The 7,455-nt window shown below is 46.9% G+C and overlaps 1 protein-coding gene across 1 annotated transcript in view; it reads left to right on the plus strand.

Moving 5' to 3' along the window:
* Window positions 1-7,455, plus strand: part of LOC109925063 (isocitrate dehydrogenase [NAD] subunit gamma, mitochondrial-like) — a 17,181-nt gene that overhangs the window by 8,462 nt on the left and 1,264 nt on the right. The window lies entirely within an intron of this gene.

The following is a 7,455-nucleotide window of genomic DNA, read 5'->3' on the forward strand; positions in this document are numbered from 1 at the left end:
CTTCTGAAGAAGGGTCTAGGCCCGAAACGTCAGCCTTCCTGCTCCTCTGCTGCTTGGCCTGCTGTGTTCATCCAGCTCTACATCTTGTTATCTCAGATTCTCCAGCATCTGCAGTTCCTGCTATCTCCTCCTGTCCCTTGTTACATTCAGGGTTTGCTGCATGTTCAAAACACAGCCTTCCCTGCGACTCACCCCTTTTAAGGCTCCTTCTGCACACTATCTTAATTGCCCTCACCTTGAGCCGATAGGTTGTCAAACCGTTGTTATCTCCTCTGTCCCAGGAAACGACTTAAGGACAGTGAAACGCTTTATTTTGCGAGCAGCGCAGGCAGATCATAACAAACAAGGACAAGCAGATTGTAGGGTGTTTAGACAGAGGCATACAAGGTTACAGCTGCGCAGGGGGTGCACAAAAGCAGAAGGATATTATTAAACTGGAAAGGCCGCAGAAAAGATTTACAAGGATGTTACTGAGGCCAAAGGGTTCGAGTTATAAGGAGAGGCTGGATAGGCTGGGACTGTTTTCCCAGGACTGTCGGAGGCTGAGGGTAGCCTTATAGAGGCTTATAAAACTGAGGGGCGCAGATAAGGTGCATGACAGGTGTTTTTCCCAGGGTAGGGGAGTCCAAAACAGGGCAAAGCATAGGTTTAAGGGGAAAGATTTAAAAGTGACCTGAGGGGGCAACATTTTCGACGGAGGATGCTGCGTGCATGGAATGAGCTGCCAGAGGAAGTGGTTGAGGCTGGTACACTTACAACATTTGGGAGATATTTGGACAGGTGCATGGGTGGGAAAGGATTAGAGGGGGTAAGGGCCAAATGCTGGCAAACGAGACGAGTTGGGTCTGTTTCCGTTCTGTATGACTGTCCCTTGCTCGCGCTCTCTCTCTCGCTCGCTCGCGCGCTCCCTCGCTCGCTCTCTCTCTCTTTTCCCCCCCCTCGCTCTCTCTCTCTCACGCTGTTCCCCCCACCCCCCCACGCTGCAGTCTCGCGAACCCCAGTCCAACGGTAATAGATTTCCCCCCGAAACTGAGAAAGGTCCCCCAGGTGTTATTACGGCTCCGAATCGGATAGTACATGGCCGTTTCTGAGTGCTTTTTCCCAGCATTCCTTTGCGAAATACAACAAGACCAGGTGTCTTTGCACAGCAGCCTGTTCCCAAGACGCAGTCGAGTTCATTGCTATGACCTTGCAGCCAAAAACAGGCTGTTCTTACAGCGCTCTGAAGAAGGGTCACCGCACTCGAAACGTTAACTCTTGCTCCCCGGGTGCTGCCAGATCTGCTGAGATTCTCCAGTAATTTTCCTTCTGGTTTCTGATTTCCAATATCTACAGTTCTTCGGTTTGTTCGTTTTTGTACAATATAGGGGGCATGGTCAGTAAGTTTGCAGGTGACACCCAGGATTGGTGGTATAGTAAACGGCGAAGAAGGTTATCTAAGATTACAAAGAGATCTTGATCAATTGGGTCAGTGGGCCGAGGAGGAGCAGATGGAGTTTAATTCGGATAAACGCGAGGTGTTGCATTTCGGTAAAACAAACAAGGGACAGGACTTATACAATTAATGTTAGGGCCTTGGGGTAGTGTTGTAGAACAGAGAGACCTAGGGGGTTCAGGGACATAATTCTTTGAAGTTAGCGTCACAGGTAGACAGGGTGGGGAAGAAGGCGTTTGGCACGCTTGCCTTCATCGCTCAGACCCTTTGAGTGTAGGAGTTGGGGACGTCACGTTGAGGTTGTACAGGGACGTTGGTGAAGCCTCGTCTGGAGCACTGTGTCCAGTTCTGGTCGTCCTGTTGTAGGAAGGATATCATTAAACTGGAGAGGGTTCGGGAGAGATTTACCAGGATGTTGCTGGGTGTGGAGGGTTTGAGTTGAAAGGAGGGGATGAATAGACTGGGACTTTTTTCACTGGAGGGTAGGAGGTTGAGGGGTGACCTTATCAAGACTGGAGAGCGGAGCATACTTTTTGAGGTGAGAGGAGAGAGATTTAAAAGAGACATGAGGGGCAACTTTTTCACACAGGGAGTGGTTTGCGTGTGGAATGAACTTCCAGAGGAAGTGGTGGATGCTGGTACAGTTACAACATTCAAAAGACGTTTTGATAATGACATGAATGGGAAAGGGTTGGAGGGAGATGGGCCAGGCAGGGGTGGGACTAGGTTAGTTTGGGATTATGGAGTGGTTGGTCTGAAGGGTCTATTTCCATGCAGTATGACTCTAACCCTGTTTTTTATGTAGTTTCCTTCTGTTGTTTATTGCTGTGTCCAGTCGTTTGGAGATATCATTTTTTAAGCCTAACACTACACTCTACCCTTTGATGTCTTCGAAGATTATGAAGACTTTTGCGTGCTCCTTTAGATGTTCAGTCTCCACAAGCTGACTCTACCTGTGGTAGAGTTTAAAACTGGCCCATAATTAACTGGCAACGCAAAATGCCTGACCTTAAAAGATCCTCCAGCACCACCTTCCCCCATTATCCCCCCACCACTTCTCGTCACCTTGTAGATATTTCTTCTGTATTTCCTCCACTTCATCTGTAGTTGTAATTTTGACCACCTCCTCACCAATACCCGCTGTTCGCTATTTTAAAGTCAGTCTCTCCTGCTGTTCGCTATTTTAAAGTCAGTCTCTCTAATCGTTCAAACTACGTCGTCACCCCTTCCCGGGCTATGGAAACCGGTTTTTCAAATTGGTGTACGTGCCTGAGACTCATTTATTCAGTCCGTTTTCGCGTGCTTGTTAGTTCAGACACAACGACCACCTCTGATGCTTTGGGTTCGCAAAATCACGCCACTTGACTTACAAGCAACCTTTTCAAAAGCTCGTAAACAGAGCCGCAAGAATCCCTACAGGGCACAAGCAGGCCACTCGGCCCGTCGAGTCTGCACCGACCCTCCGAGAAGCACACCACCGAGACCCAACCTTATTCGCCCCACCACCCCCCTACCAGGCGTTTACTCACGGCTAATTTCTTTTTTTAATTCAGTTATGGAACGTGGGCATCACTAGGCCAGTAATTTATTGCCCATCTCTAATTGCCCAGAGGGCAGTTGAGAGTCAACCACGTCGCTGTGTGGGTCTGGAGTCACATGTAGGCCAGACCAGATACGGTTGGCAGTTTCCTTCCCTAAAGGATATTAGTGAACCAGATGGGTTTTTCCAACAATCGACAATGGATTCATGGTCATTGTTAGACTCTTAATTCCAGATTCCACCATCTACTGTAGTGGGATTCAAACCCGGGTCCCCAGAACATTACCTGGCTGTCTGCGTTAACAGTCATGTGATAGTACCACTAGGACGTCACCTCTACACCCTAACCCGCACATCCCTGGGCACGACGGGACAATTTAGCACGGCCAATCCACCCTAACCCGCACATCCCTGGGCACTACGGGACAATTTAGCACGGCCAATCCCACCCTAACCCGCACATCCCTGGGCACTACGGGACAATTTAGCTCGGCCAATCCCACCCTAACGTGCACATCCCTGGGCACTACGGGACAATTTAGCACAGCAAATCCACCCTAACCTGCATATCTTTGACTGAGAGAGGAAACCAGAGCACCTGACAGAAACCCACACAGACATGAGGAGAATGGGTACACAGACACGAGGAGAATGGGCACACACCCACACAGACAGTAACCGGAGGGTGGAATCGAACCTGGGGTCCAGGTGCCATGAGACAGCAGTGCTAGCCACTGAGCCACTGACAGTTTAGCTGTTCCATTAATTGTCAATTAATTTCTTCCCAACAATCTTTCCCTGTTCTTGTTGATACAAATTAAAACCACCCAGGCTGTTCCCATCGGCTGTTGTTTTAAATTAAAATGTAAAGGTTTAAATAGATCTGCCCTCTAAACTTCAATTTCCCACTGCGCGCTTGAATTACTAAGTTGTTACTTGCATTCTGTTTCAGAAACACTTGATTGAAACTTGATTGTAGTCAGTTCAGAATCTTCCAGTTTTCAAAGACTTTGTCTTCGCAAGACTTCCCAGCTCCCTTGCTCTGGTGCTTTCAAACACAACAGAGAAACAAAACCCTCCGCCCCGGGCGAGAAAAAAAATCCCGAAAGAACAGCGGACGTTGGAAATCAGAAACGAAATGTGTAATTGCCAGAAAAACCCAGCAGCGTCTCTGGAGAGAAACGAGGTTCATCGTTTCGGGCCCAGTGACCCTTCTTCAGAGCAGAGTTCTGCTGGACCCTGCTGAATTTTCCCAGCAATTTCTGTTTCCCTTTTCCTGTGGCTCAGGAAGAAAGGTTAATAAAGTCCAGAAGTTTGCCCTGTCCAAAAATCTCACCTCCTCCTCTCTCACACAGAAGTTGAGTGAGATGATTTAAAACTCTCATCAGTTCATAGAGCACGGAAACAAACCCTTTGGTCCATGCCGACCAGGTTTCTCGAGCTAAGCTAGTCCCACTTGCCCTTGTTTGGCCCATAAACCTTCCCTATTCATGTACCTGTCCATGTGTCTTATAAATGTTGTAAATTACCCCACACCTCTGGCAGCTCGTTCCATACACACACCACCCTTCTGTGTGGACAAAAGTTACCTTTTTAAATCTTTCCTCTCTCACCTTCAAACTGCGCCCCCCCAGTCTTGAACTACCCTAACCCGAGGGAATAAGACAGCATCAGAGGAGCAGGAAAGTTGACGTTAACTTTCCTGCTCCTCTGATGCTGCCTGGCCTGCTGTGTTCCTCCAGCTCCACACTGTGTTATCTCCGACTCCAGCATCAGCAGTTCTTACTATCTCTGAATATTCCATTACACTCTGACTTGTGTTTTGTTGATCGTGGACAGGCTTTGGGGAGTCAGGAGATGATTATTCACCACAGTATTCCTAGCCTCTGGCCTGTCTTGCAGGCACCATGTTTATGTGGCAAGTCCAGTTGAGTTTCTGATCAATGGTAACCCCGAGGATGTTGATAGTGGAGGTGATGGTAACACCATTGAATGCCAAGGGACAATATTTAGAAATCTTGTTGTTGGAGATAGTCATTGCTTGGCATTTGTGTGGTGCAAATGTTACTCACCAATTATCAGCCCAAGCCTGGATATTGTCCAGGCATTGCTGAATTTGGACATGAACTGCTTCAGTATCTGAGGAGTCGCGAATGGTGCTGAACATTGTGCAATCATCGGTGAACATCCTACTTCTGACTTTATGATGGAGGGAAGGTCATTGATGAAGCAGCTGAAGATGGTTGGGCCTAGGACACTACCCTGAAGAACTCCTGTAATATTGTTCTGGAGCTGAGATGACTGACCTCCAACAACCATCTTCCTATGTGTCAGGTATGACTCTAACCACCAGAGAGTTTGCCTCCTGATAACAATTGACTCCATTTTTGCACAGGGTTCCTTGATGCCACACTCTGTCAGACGTAGCCTTGATGTCCAGGGCTGTCATTCTCACCTCACTTCTGGAATTCAGCTCTTTTGTCCATGTTTGAACCAAAGCTGTAATGAGGTCAGGAGCTGAATGGCCCTGGCGGAACCCAAACTGGGTGTTGCTGAGCAAGTTCCTTTATTCATTCACGGGACGAGGGCGTCGCTGGCTAGGCAGCATTTATTGCCCATCTCTAATTTCCCAGAGGGCAGTTCAGAGTCAACCATATTGCAGCAGGTCTGGAGTGACATGTAGGCCAGACCAGATAAGGATGGCAGTTTCCTTCCCTAAAGGACATTAGTGAACCAGATGGTTTTTCCAACAATTGACATTGGATTCATGATCATCATTAGATTCTTAATTCCAGATATTTTTTATTGAATTCAAATTCTACCATCTGCTGTGGCAGTATTCGAACCTGGGTCCCCAGGATGTTATCTGGGTCTGTGGATTAATAGTCCAGCTATAATACCACTAGGCCATTGCCTCCCCTTTGCTTAGCAGGTGCTGAGCAGGTGCTGCTTGATAGCACTGTTGATGACACCTTCCATAACTTTACTGATGATTGAGAGAAGACTGATGGGGTAACAATTGGTCAGGTTGGATTTGTCCTGCTTTTTGTGTAAAGAACATACCTGTGCAATTTTCCACATTGCTGGGTAGATGCCAGTGTTGTAACTGTACTGGAACAGCTTGTCGAGGGGAGTGGCAAGTTCTGGAGCACAGTTCTCCAGTTCTATTTCCAGAATATTGTCAGGGCCGGCAGCTTTTGCAGTATCCAGTGTCTCCAACTGTTACTTGGTTCACATGGAGTGAATCAAATTGTCTGAAAACTGGTATCTGTGATGCTGGGAAGCACTGGAGGAGGCCAAGATGGATCATCCACTCATCACTTCTGGCTGAAGATAATTGTACATGCCTCAGCCTTATCTTTTGCACTGATGTGTTAGCTTTTCCAACATTGAGGATGGGGATATTGTGGACCTTTTCCTCCAATAAATTGTTTAATTATCCACCATCATTCACAACTGGATGTAGCAGAACTGCAGAGCTTAGATTGGATCTGTTGGTTGTGGGATCACTTAGCTCTGTTTGTTGCGTATACTGTTTGATGACCAAGTAGTATTTGTGGTCAAGTGATTGTGGGCCCAAAACTGAGCATTCTAAATTGGCCGACAACCAGAAAAATTGGGCCTGACAGAAAATTGGCCAAACTAAATTAAACAGCAGCCAGCAACTGTTGGCTACTGTGGAAACCAAGGTCAAAGGGGTCACAAAGGCTTAGGGGTAACCAGTTACATCCGGCCTAAGCGTTGTGTACTGGAGAAATATCGATCGGACTTTCTAGAACCTTGATGTTTAGTCAGTGCCTGAGGACATGCATTTTACACCTTACCCCCATGGCAACAGTGAAGGGTGTTGGTGCAACCCCATTGGATGCTTTGACCCCAGCTCATGAACCAAATGGCTAAGGGCCATAAAGCATTCTGGAAGGTCAGGGTCAAAGGGGGATAAGAACACAAAACTTGGGTGCCATCTCATCAGTGAAGACTCATCAAAGACTCACAGTGAAGACTTACAGCAAAACTCGTGGCAGAAGACCACATAGCAACCCAAGAACACCCAGGACAAAGATCCACTCTGACCTGTGAGACCCACCTTTGTGTAGAGAGCCAGCCCTACATCAGAGAGGAAGGAGAATCCATTGGTCCAGCTCAAACATGTGAATTGTTGTGAGGAATATCTTTCTCAGACGGATAGAGCTAGATAGAGAGTAAATATTGTGGGAATTTGGGAAACGCTTATATTGTGTTTTTAATATGAGCATTTTGACAGGGCTAGTATCTTATCTTTTCCCTTGCATGTTGTTTCTATTCAAATAATCATCCAAAATTCTATTGAATACCTCATTTAAATCTGAGTCCACCACATTTCCAGGCAGTGCATTCTACATCCTAACTACTGGTTTAGTGAAAAGATTTATTCTCAACTCACATTTGCTTCTTTTTCAAAACATTTTAAAATTGTGCCCTTTTGTTCCCAAGGGTGGCA

Source organism: Rhincodon typus, chromosome 44 (assembly GCF_021869965.1).
Source record: "Rhincodon typus isolate 14 chromosome 44, sRhiTyp1.1, whole genome shotgun sequence".
NCBI lineage: Eukaryota > Metazoa > Chordata > Chondrichthyes > Orectolobiformes > Rhincodontidae > Rhincodon > Rhincodon typus.